Source organism: Acanthochromis polyacanthus, chromosome 23 (assembly GCF_021347895.1).
Source record: "Acanthochromis polyacanthus isolate Apoly-LR-REF ecotype Palm Island chromosome 23, KAUST_Apoly_ChrSc, whole genome shotgun sequence".
Lineage (NCBI taxonomy): Eukaryota > Metazoa > Chordata > Actinopteri > Pomacentridae > Acanthochromis > Acanthochromis polyacanthus.
Window position 1 is genome coordinate 10,752,306 of NC_067135.1, and position 12,929 is coordinate 10,765,234.

At 41.2% G+C, this 12,929-nt stretch overlaps 1 protein-coding gene across 1 annotated transcript in view; it reads right to left on the bottom strand.

Moving 5' to 3' along the window:
• LOC110949394 (protein tyrosine phosphatase receptor type D) overlaps positions 1-12,929 on the bottom strand; it is a 376,478-nt gene that overhangs the window by 311,541 nt on the left and 52,008 nt on the right.

Sequence of the window (12,929 nt, forward strand, 5' to 3'; positions counted from 1 at the left end):
GGTGACTTTGGACATGGGGAGGTTACAATGAGAGGTAATTGCCAAAATCCACGGCGGAATAGCATGATCTCTCTCTCTGACACCGATGGGAGGGAAAAGACAAAGAGCCTTATGAATATTTAAATTGCAATTTTCTTCATTTTCTTCAATTGACCCTTTTTTTTTGGCTTTCACAGAAGGGAAACACTGGGTAGACAAGGGGTGTCAAAACTACAGCATGTGGCTCAAGGCAGAAACCAGATCATGCTGCCAAAGAAGCAGGGGCTTTCGAGAGGTAAACAGGATCAGAGCTCGATGCAGCAGGTAAACATTGGCAAATGACATAAAAAAGCTCTCTTTTTGTTCTAGTTAATTGAGTCAGCATTCATTCAGAACCACTAACCCTGTCGTAAGTACAATAAATATCATTATAAATGTTATAAATAATGAATACACCTTGATAATCCATGGAAATAACATATTTAATAGTATTTTATTCTTGTTTTTCATTTGTTTGATCATACCAATGAAAAAACAAGACAAACTGCATGCAAAATCCAAAAATGGAGGTCATGCTCCTCAGAAAAGAAACTCGTAAAACCTTTGAGATTATTTGGCCTAAAGACTTGTATTTAATTGATGTAATGTAAAGGGAAGGAGATGACTGACAGATGAACTATTGATTCTGCATATGCTAATCCATGTTTGAAGCACTGTAAATCTAAGTGTAACAACAGCATGTTTAAAGCATGATCCAAGATTCAGGGCTCTACTAATTTGGGGCAATTACTAATCGTATCATCTCCATCGAGCGCTAATTATAGCGCATGCATCAGAATGTTGGGTCATAGCTGATAGGGGAAAGGGATTAACTCAAACATACTGATGCCGCGAATATGCAGAGGTAAAGTGTCTATTGAGACCAATAGAAAATAGATTATACAGATTTAGCTCGGGGTTACATGAAGCGGACAGGTAGTTCTGTAAAACCTTAAAATCTCTAACATCCTCTGTTGCTGTTTCTTAAAAGATAAATCAATGAATCATTAAAACAAATTTTCTGTTTAACCAGAGAGCTAAGAAGAAACAAGTCGAACCAATAAAGCTCCAAAATTTTTACGGTTGTTTTGAGAAAGAAATCAAATGCACACCCTTTCAAAGGAATCTGCCATTCCTTTGCAGTGGTACACAGTTTCTTTTTGACCTAACGTGTGTCACAAACAGGCCCAGCGTGACCTGGTGTGGTCAGAAACACAAGCTTTTTGTCTCAATGCCCTGGCCTCCTTGCTCAGTCGCTAACCCGAGGCGATACTGCATGCTACCACTGAGTAATGACCAAGTCAGGCCTTTCTAATATGCCTTACCTCTGGCTCTGCACATCTCAGCTTATTTAGATTGGTGAAACAGGCTCATTTGCAAATGTGTTTGAATCTTAGCGTGCTGCAGAGAGGGCTTTGCCTCGGGCAGCATTTACTGATCGGCAGCCCGAGCAGAATAGATAAGGAGGGTTTCATTCACAAAATCCAAACTCACTCAGGGGAGAGTGCTTGTACCAGTGTGTTATAAGCATATTGGCGTGGCCCTGCAACCCCTGTTCAATTCCTTGTGCATTCGGCAAAATCCCCTTCCCCAGCCTTGCATTTCTATGCATAAGCCATGAATATAAACCAAAACTAATGGGCTTCATATGAGCATCTCATAAATGAAACATAGGTTGGAGAAATAAACTCTATTTGGTTTGTATTAACAGCCCCCACCCCACCCCAACTCGCCAGGATAACATGGTATTGTTATTCACCTTAAGACAATTATTTGCCTTCCACAGCTGTTTTGTGGGAGCGTATTGCCAATAATCCTCACAGGCGTAGAGGCCTCCCTGTGCCGTTAACCCAGCGCAGCCTCGCATAATAAAGGACTGCGAATGCCGCGGGTAAAACTGAGAATATATTCCGCTCTCCACTCCCCCTCCACCCCCTTCCATCACATTACCCAGCGAGATCTGACACCAAAACACCTTCCCCAAGTATCTGGTGCCAGTGTCAACGAGCTGTCTAAATAATTGCCTCCCTTTTCATCTTACAGTTGCGATATCCGGTCATATTGGAAATGGGTTGTCTTTTTTTTCCTCTGGAAGTGGATGGATGAAGGTTTGATATAGGCTAAAGGGTCATTATCACAGGGATACTCAGGCATATTCACATTTTCTTTGAAGGTTCGCCACTCCAGCATGTTTAGTTTCTCCTTTTGTTGTTTTGGTTTTTTCCCCCCCAAGATTGTTGTTTGTATTAGTGCTCCTTTTCCATCTCACCCATTGCAGAGTGAGATTTTGCATTTTAAGCGCGCTGTTTTGATCATGCCAGTGAGCGCATCATTGAGGCATCTCGGCATCTTTGATGTATTGCATACTGATGGAGCGCATGCATTTTCCCCCCGCAGGTTTTAACAATCTCGCAGACTTCCAACTGCTTTTTCAACATGCCAATGAATCATCTGCCAGAATTTGCACCCAGGGAATATATTTGGGCATTGATGAAGACGACTTGCAAGAGCCATTGTCATTTAAAGTGCTGCAGGCGAGGCCAAAGATGGACATCATAGGGCTTTTACAATTATTCTGCCTTTTAATTAGAAGAGGATGGGAAGAAATCAACTCTTAGGTGTGGCTTTGCTTAAAATACGCTTCTGCTTTCTGAGAACATGCAGCTATTAATTTGGAGAATTCAGGAGTATAATTCATGATGCATTTTCAGATGACTACAGTGAGATCATGACAAGGTGCAGCAGTGCTGGATACAAGGCTGCTGGTTTATAATGCAGGAATCCGTATTGACCCAGATTGGTGTAGAGGAAGGGGATCGATAGAGCTGATCCTTCTCAGTTGATCTTAAGAGAGCTGAGGTGCCAGGTGAAAAATGATCCATTAGAGGGATGTGAAGCAGCCTCGGTGGAGTGCATTAAGTCACTGTTTGAGGCTTTGCTACCGTCCAGTAGAGCTGTATAAGTTTGACCATTTCACTGCCTGCTCAGCATACCAGAACTGCAGTATCTTACAGCTGCAAAGCAACCAATCCCAGTCATTTGTGCTTTTAAGTTCATATTCATTATTAACTTTAGCTTTACAAATTCTTCTGTTTTGGACCATTTGTAACAGGGGTCAACTGACAGGGGTCAGCAAATTTGAAATCATTTTTATTAACCGATAATTGGCAGCCCGATCAATAAAATATCCCTCAATTGTTAAAGTAAATGGATTTCAACATGCTGAAGGGCGTATTTATATCCACTGACGCTCTCCACAATAGCAGCTCAATTCCATTAATCATTCAGCTACAGGTTGTTTTAGTAGGTGGAGCTCGCTTTAACTACATCAGCTCTGTTAAGAAGTCATTGTCTGCCACAGAAGTTCTGTCATGGCGCTCCGCTGCTAGCTAAACCATCACAATGCTTTATATTTTTGACATGTATTTGCTTTGTTTAATTGAAGCGTATTTTCAACAGGTCAGATTGTTAACAGCAATTACTCAAAAAACAGTTCATTAATTCAAGCATCCCTATAGTCAACTTGTATGTCTATTCCAGTGCTGTTAGCAATTATTAGTGATCAAGAAGACCCATAACTGACATTTCAAAATAACATAAACTGAAACACAAAACTTTTTTGAAATAACTGTGTTTATTTTTTCTGCATATTTAGTGAAAGAGAATACATTATCCTTCACTGCCAATAGGCTCAAATCCGTGACAGATAACAATCAGAAGACAGATAGAAAGGCAGCTGCAACAGAACCAATTCAGTCATTTCAATATTTAGAATTATTGTGAAGATGAATCTAATAATCTGTCAGGTTGATGATCAGTCAGTCCCTACCAATCCCTGAAAAACTCAATCCTTCATTGATCATGAGGAAACTGTAAGTTGTATTGCAGTGTTAAAGGAATACAATAAAACTTTTAGAATCTTATTTAATGTGACCTAAATCATGAAGTCCAAAAAAAGAAAACAATTCAGCTCTCCCTGCAAACCAAGCAGAATTGGAAAACAAATAGATAAATCTGCTCACTGAAAAACCGGTCAGAAAACTTCAGAAACATAACAAAAAGAAAACAGGAAAAATTATTCCACATTTCTGTTATGTTAAGTGCAGAAGTGGCTTCAGGGGTAGCAAGACTTCAAACTGGAGAATCCACATAGACCCCACAAAAGTGGTTTCAAAAAAGTCTGAAATGTTTTCTACTATGAAACAATCTTTTGAGGAGGTTTTATATATATATATGTTCCCTCAGGTGACCAGATCTGGAGAGACCAGAGAACGTGAGTGCTCATTCATCTATCTACTAGCACCAGCGCGCATGCACACATGACTTAACATGCTGAAACATCTGCCCTAGTGTGCGATCACCTCGTAAGGACATTTCCTGGACATTAATCTGAGATTACAGTCGAAATGTGCAGCAGGACGAGCAGGGATTAGTGTCTCTTCCTGTCAGTTTTACTTGGCACGAACACGGTATGATCACACCTCGGGTATTATCATCCTGCTCGCCCACTGTACTGCGTCTCTGCATGTGGCACCGAAAAACTGTAGGTTGTTTTCCAAAAGGTGACTGCTATCATGACGACCATGTATGACACATCACATGGCGTTCATTTAAAAATGGGAACATAATTCATTCTTAAAATTCCGTCAGTAATTTAAATGGTATCATTTATATGCAGTTACAGTTAACCCTTTCAGTAGTCAAGAGGTAATGACTATGTTTATATTCAAATTTTTGTCTGTTAAAGTTGACAGTAGCAGAATTATGCCTGGTTCAGATTTTTAAAAGAAGAGCAGTCTGTATGATTAAACAGCGCCATATTTGATTAAAAACAAACCAAGAGATGAACGAAAACAGCCATGGAGGTTCCTAAAAGCATACTTAAGAGCTGATAGCTGTCGGCGGACTGGCAGCTTATAGGGAGAAGAATGGGAAAAGCACGGCTGTGAAAGTGTGAAAATTCTCTAAAAATTATGGAGCCAAGACTTGAAGGATTAAGAAAGACAATCCAAAATAAACATTTCATCTGACAAGATCCTTTATATCTACAGCTGTTCTTAGAAAACACAGAATTTTAAGCGTTGAAGAAGTGTTTTAATGGAATTCATGCGTCTTTTCACCTTTGTGACTGTTGTTATACTGGTGTATGTGAGACAAAGCGACACAAAATGCAGCATCATATAAGCACAGCAGCCTTGGCTAGACACTGGGGTTTGAGTCATCACTTTAGATAAGGGTTCACCCTGCCTTGACCTGTAGAGATGGAAGTACTAACACAGCGCACCATGTGATGGACTGTATTTTTTCTTTTCCAGACGCTTGTGGAAGCTCAGTTTCTTAAATGAAATCACTACTAAGGTCTTTTACACCCCCTTCCTCCTGGATACCTGGTGTTGCTCAACTTGGTTAATTGTGCATTGTTTGCAAACTAAGCTGAGGCTTCTGTTTAAGGCGGCGTTTTACAAAGAAAAGGTGAAAGAGTATTGATCTAACCTGTTATTGAGCGTGTGCAGGGTTAGGAGAGAGGCTGCATTGCAATCTGCCGCCTCTTGTGTCAGCCCCTCTCTGTTTTAATGTTGCAGTTTCCAGCAAATGCTTTTTAAGAACAGGAAATGGCTTGAGCGGATTGTGCTTTCACCTCTGCAACCGTAGCACAAAGTGAAAGCAGTGGTTGAATAGCTGATTGAAGGTAATAGCGACAGTTTCGTCACCGAGTGTAGTAAACGTCAATGCAATCCTGAACATATGGCGGGCGTTGTTTGTCTGAATGTTGCACTGCTAAAGGTTTTCTGGTTGTTGAATCACTTGCAGCATGAATGCCCAGTGATGCTGTGTTGCTGTACGCCACTTGAAAAAGCTGAATAATTTTAGTGAGTCATTTAATCTAGAATGTGACAACAAGGCATTTTGATTGAGGCATAATTCCAAGTTTTAGACAACAAAAATTGCTGCTGAAATTACTCCCGTTGGGTAATTTTAAATTCTCTGTGAAGTGCAGCGAAATTATAAAACGGGCTGTATTCAAGAGGTTTGTCATAATATGAGGCTTTTAGGAATTGTGTGTCACTTCTTTTCTCCACAACTTTGCCCATCTACTTTGTTTGTGCATAAATTTCAAACAGTTCCTGTCAAAAAAATAAAAAAAAAGATTACCTGGTGCGTGCAGCTCAATCATGCTTTTTGTAAAACCTGTTGGAGTCTCGAGTTTATTGTGGGAGTAAGATTATAGAAAATAATGTTGGAATATGCAGCTAAAATACTGTTTGGTTGCTGTAATGTGGGCTAATGTGCTGCATGCAAAGTGCCCAATGAAAGAAGTAATGAAAAGATGCAAAGATGAAATGTTTTTGTGTGTGTTTTCTTGTCAATCTGCCACATTTGCATCTCATTAAACCAAAGGTAATCTCCACATACTACAGTATGTACATCCCCGTTGGCATTCAGCCTCTGGGCCCACAGAAGGGCACCCTCTTTTGAAATATATGCTTCCTCAGGAGCCGCCCAGCTGTCAGGGAGAAGGGCACTCACTGTATAACTGCATATAAACATAACACAAACTGCCAAGTGTGATAAGAACACGAAGGAGGCTTCAACACCAATTTCGACAGAAGACAAATGACTGCTGGTGGACTTATCATTGTTGATTCTTGTAGCTGGAAGAGGCTTTACTTTTGTTTTTCCTCCTTCTGTGAGACTGTTATTTATAGTCTGTGCACACAGGCTCATTTTTACTTCTTTCCAAAAAGCCTGAGTGAGGCATTGAATGAGAAAGATTTTTAATATGAATGTCATTAAATGTTAATGAGCAAATGTTCCCAGGTGGCTGTGCAGCCGCGCAAGTGGGCTACATCATGATGGGTTCAAAAACAACACCCTCCCTTCTCTACTATTATTCATACATACAGTATTTAGTCTAGATAAACGCCTGAATTTATATTTTGATACCATGAGATGCCACCTCTTTCACTCAGGACACAAACACAACAACCTTAGTTTTGGTTTTCTGCATGTCCTGCGCTGTCCACTAACCTGTGTTTTTTCTGGTCGGCCTGTCAACACCATGTGGTTTCTGTGGTGACGTAGCTACATCGCGAGCGAGCCTCGGAGGATGCTGTCCTCTCTGCCACTTGAGCTCCCCTTGTTGTCGACTCAGCATGTTGGACAAGCTCCCCGGGTTGCTGCGCTGCCCCGGCTGACACACTAGGTGGTTAGTATGTATGAGTGTGTGTTATGAGGTCAGCGGTTGCCAGGGGCCGGTCGCTCGAGAGACTGCAAGGTCCCCAGCGGCCACCTGCTGTGCCGGCCTTCTCACTGCGCTGCGTGTTGTCATACGTTATCAACGCCAAAGCAAGAAACAAAGCAGCAACAAAAAGGCAGCGGCGAACGTTAATGTGCACAGGGCACTGCATAAATTATGTAACGGTTCTAATTGGACTTTACAGGGTTATGTTAGGGATAACATCAACATATGGCAATTGGGTGCCTTTTGCAAGCGTAGTAACACAAGACATAGAGCCGGTAATTTGCTGCTGAGCGACTGCACTGTGATTACAGCAGCAGCATTTAACAATGCCACCAAATGTGTAATTTTCATTGTTCTAACATTTAGAGCTGGTGAACATTCTGCACCACAGTCTCGGCTTCATTCTGAAAAGCACCTCTGGTATCTTAATGAACTACAGTAATGAACTGTGTAAAATTATGCATGCGATTACAGTTTTGTTGAACAAGCCATTTGAGCACGAGACATAATAGCCCCCCAATTTTATGGCGAGATTTACAGGCAGTAATCATCTCAGAGTCCCCTCGCCAAATCTCATTCTGTGTGACTGGTGTTCAAGAGCGGTTATTTTTTTGTTAATACTCCTGTAATTAAATGCATGCTTAGACTCTGAGTGATTACAGTTCCTGACGAGTAATTGCTCCGCGGTTCAGATCACTGCAAGAATGATAATCAAATCTGCAGAGTTTTTGTCCACATGTCCTGAGAACAAGTGAATGGCAGTGAATCACCACCCTGGCAAAGGAAGGGATGCTCAGATCAGAGTCCTTTACAACACTGACACTGTTGAATACATGGCTATTAGCGTATTACCATAAATGTATGTGTCTGGATGGGTGTTTCAGTTTAAATACCATTTTGTGATATGTATTTCAAGCCAGTTATTACCATTTGTAAGTGTGAAAATGAATACAAAAACTGTACTACTGCTGTCCACACCTCTGAGCAATCATGGCCTCAAGTGAGAAACAGCCTGGATGCTTCATACTGTCATACAACACCTTATGGACACACTGCCTACATATCTGAATGCATGTGCACGTGCTAATTAACTGACGGATGGCGTTCACAGAAGCTGCTGTTTGAATTCACTTTTCACTTGAGAAACAATGCGAAACTTAAGCACATTAAAAAGCTCTTTAGGAAAGCTTGGATGCAACACACATCACATGGCTGCCAACATCGAAAATCCCTAAGAGAAGTTCTAAATATGAACACAAAGCGAGTGTGGCTGATTAAACAGCGATCTCATTGGTAAAATCCCCACAGTTTTCTTGGCGCTGACATTTTTCAGTAACCTGGAAATGATTGCAACTTTCAGCTGTCAGCTTTTGGTTCTGTCAGCGTGCCATTAGAAGCAACGGTTTGAGCTCTGTAGTAAGCACCAGGGCTGAGTAACTTGGGCATCACCTTGATGGTCCTTGATGTCCCACGGCTTTATCAGCTCAGCAAGGACTCAGCTGGACGTCGTGTAAGACAGTAAAGAGGACACCAAGGATGCAATTATGAGAGGAAAAAAAACACAAATGAGTTTGAAAAGAAAGAAAAATTAAGAAAATGACTTTAATCTCGGCAGCGTAAGTTGCAGAGCAGAAATTGCGGAGTGTGATCAGATTGAGTGCTGAATAACATAATAATGATGCGCTTGTTAGAGGAGCAAATTTGCTGACACTGTGTTGCAACATCAAATTGCTCAGTTAATTTGCAAGAGCATAAAGCAGCAATTAGTATGTGATTCAGTGAGATATTTATGAAATCGTCCCATCGCAAAAGCGCACCCTGAACTGACTCCTTCTAGGGTAAAATGGGGATAATAGTACAGCAGAATCATCAGAGTCTTTACTGTTTTATTTATCACGATGGTACAAATTATGGGCTAGAAGACACTTGAGAAGAGGAGTAACGAAACACATGAACGGCTCCTGAAAGCAGTGGGTTTGAAGGTTTCATTGAAAGACAGTAATTGGCTCTGCAGGCTTGATTGGAGATTAAAAGGCATATTTAGGAAAGTTACAAGTTAAACAAGAGGATCAATCTTGCTGCACCTTTAGAGTTTGATGATTAACACCAGACGCTCAGTTTGTTTAAACCTGTAAAGAAAAAAAAAGTGGCAAGTTGTGTATTTACAGAAAGTTATAGGCTGGACAATTTCTTGGCAGGAAGCAGATAGTCTTGTTGCTGCTATGAGGTTGCCAGGAAACCAGCAGAGGTGTTTTCTTTTAAAACTTTGAACAGGACCAGGCTCAACTTAAGGGAATTATCGCAGAACTTGAGCTTCGAATAGAATGGAATGCCTTGTGCAGTCAATGCACAGTGCGTTTACACAATCAATCACTCAGTCTCAATCAAAAAGTACAATAAAAAATGTGCAAATATAAAGCATGAACATATAGTAGAAAAAAATAGAATGTGCAAGTGTATCTGAAAATAGTGGAAGAGCTGATGCTTTGAAAGATAGATTCAGTAAAGAAAAAAGTAGTAATTTAACTAACGTTACACTTGTGGATATTGCATCGTATTAAAAAGTAATGGCTGACGTAGTGGAAAAATGACATATGACATACAAGGTGCAGTTGTATGTAAACATAGTTTCATATTTAGCAGGCAGTCACATTTTCTCATAGAATTTCCCAAAATTTGAGACCATTCCTTTACTTTCTCTGTGCCGTGAGGTTTACAATTCACCCTGAGCTGACCAAGACAACTTAACTACGTTCTGTTCCTACTGGCGATTCACAGTAGTGCAAGCTTAGTGCAACATTTAGCATATTTTGACTCCCAATTGCTTAAAAAGTAGTCTCTCCTGCTCTGTATTGTCAATCTTGGAAGGTCTGACTTTAGTGAACAAGCCCCTATGTTCTCTCCCATCTCCAGGCATCCCTTGGGTCCAAGCGCCATCTCTTTGACCTGTTTCTTTACATATATATATATATATATATATATATTCCCCCATCAAGGCTCACTCAGCTGTATCTGTCTTATTTCAGCTCACAGACCCTCTGGGATGCTCCCATTCCCATTGCTCAGGCTACCTTTGATATTGTTGATACCTCCCCTGCACACAGGTTTTTCTGTGATAAATTTGTACTGTGGGCATATAGTGAGAAATTATAACTATATCTACAGGTTCACTGGGAAAGCGGGAATGCTATTAAGCACTGCACGTTCTACCTGGCTGCACGGAATGAAGAGCCAACATGAAAAACACATCTCCTACACAATAAATAAATATGATTTAATGTGGAAGTAAATTGTCCAGCTCCACTTTTATGCATAAACATTCCATACTGCAAAGTATTACTGCCTGAGCATATACAGTCCATTTATTTAGTAAAAGTCAGATTGAAACTGTCGGCGAAGGGCTGCATATACAACGCAGAATTATTCATATATTAAAGGGATTTCCATGCCTATTACTTACATGCTCAGGAGAGGACATATACTGTGGGTCCAAAACGTGCAGAGAATTTTAAGCATGTCACTAAAGTATCTTTAACTTTAATGTGACTGCACAAAAACAGATTTCTTTAACACAATGGTTACCTGGTAAAACTGCAAGTAGGAGCACACATCACAAGGCTAAAACCAGGATGAAATAACCACAGAGGAGTTTCCTATATCCAAAAATCCTTTTAGCTGTCAGGATGTAAGAGTAGCAGGACTTCACGCGATATAATATCTGCCGTGTGAGCAGCAGTAGCAGTGCATCATGATTAAACGCTTGTGTGGGTAGGAGCGAATGATCTCTGCATTTGTCACCAGAAGAGTTTAGCGTCCATCAGAGCTGCCAGTGGAGGTGCGTCTGCCACTGAGTAGGAACAGAACAGGCCAGATTGTGTGGGGAGGGATGCCTTGGCACGTGACCAGGTGCATCTGAAGCCTCCTCTGATCCTCCAATGTGCTGTTGAGCTGCTCTATTCCCTCGCCACGACGCCAAACACCTGCTTGGCGCGATTGTTAGACCCCGAAAAGCTCTGTTATCGGCACGGGCTGTCCAAATGGTGAGGCGCTTTCATCAGCAAGTAGTGTTGAGCAGGGGAGATAGGCGATTGATGCCAGTCTGAGAAGGTTTTGAGCAGATAGGCTTCATGTGGTCAGTTTGGCGCTTGAAATAATCCAGCAAAAGCCTGACGTATGAACTGTTTCTCTCTGAAAAACATGCAGATTGTCTATCTGCTTCGCTTCTGACAGTGAATCCAAACACTATATGAAATATTGGCACATGCTGTGTTGAAATATTTACGTAGCTACTTTCTACTGGAATTAATTGGACTTTAAATTCAAGAGGGTGTGGGCCGTCATCAAAAGGATGCACGGTCAACAATGTGAGTCTCCTGTGATGGAACAGAAAAGACTAATGAGAGTTTGTGAAGGGAGGCATCTGTCAGATGGTGAACTAATGCCGGATTCCCTCTCATCATTTGCAGCAATGGCGAGAGATGACTGAGGCACAGCGATATGACATTTTAATTGAAGACATATTTCAGAAGAGAACAACAATATGTGCGTGGGGAGCCCACAGGTATTTTTACCGCCATGTTAAAGGGCAGCGCAGGGGATATGAATGACTAATACAGTCAAGCATATTGGTAAGTCACTAAATGACTCCGGTGACAGCAAAGATGCGAAGTCGTTGGGCCAGCAGGAGTCTTTCAGAATGGCCAATCACAGTGTTTGGCAGAGAGGTAATTGATGGAATGAAAGCAAAAGTGACGGGGGTTGTTTCAGCTCGCCGATGAAGGCGTGTTAGACAAAGATGTCTGGAGTAGGAGGGGGGGTTTGGGGAGTAGGAAGGGTGGTGACAGATAAATGAGGCCATCGCAGGCTGAGGGAGGAGGAGGGGAGGAGAGAGTTGCTAGCGAGCTCCCTCGCGATCTGTACCTGCCAAGTCCCTACCCTGAACAGCTGCTAGCAAACTCTGAGGATGTGTAGCACCTCGCTCCCTTACCACATTCATCTTTTACAGCTTCTAATCCAACTGCACGCAGATCCGTTTGGGCGGTTTAATGCAGCATTTTACTTCGACAGAACTGCGTTGTTTTAGCTTCCTCACTCTCATGCACTATTCATACGCGAAACGTACAACGCTTTTCACGCCCTCCAAATCCAGCCCCATCGGTTGTCTCATAGTAGATTCTATGATGAACTAGCAGCAACTTGTTGCATTGTTGCTTATTTGACCGGATAATAAATTAAGATAACGAAAGAAATCTTTGTTAAATATATCGCTCAGAAAAGCAAATGATGTAAAGTATGATACATTACCGAAATGACTGAAATAAGTGAGCTACAGTAAAAAAAAAAGTAACGCTGGCAATTTAACAGGGATAAATATAGGATTAGTAATATCACACATGATAATTAACAATGGTGTCCATGAAAGCGAAATATTGCACATGTAATCCTAAAGCTGCAAACAGAAATTAAATGTAACACATGAAAATATGAAATATAAGAAATTCAAATATGAACTGTTGCACATGAAAGGAAAAGGTACATACAGTGCACAGACTATTGAGTAGTATTACAATGACATTGATAATGTTATGTGCATGACATCGGACTGCAAGCCAATTATTATCATGTCTGACTTTAGCTGCAACACGCGTGGCGATTGCAACACTCCTCA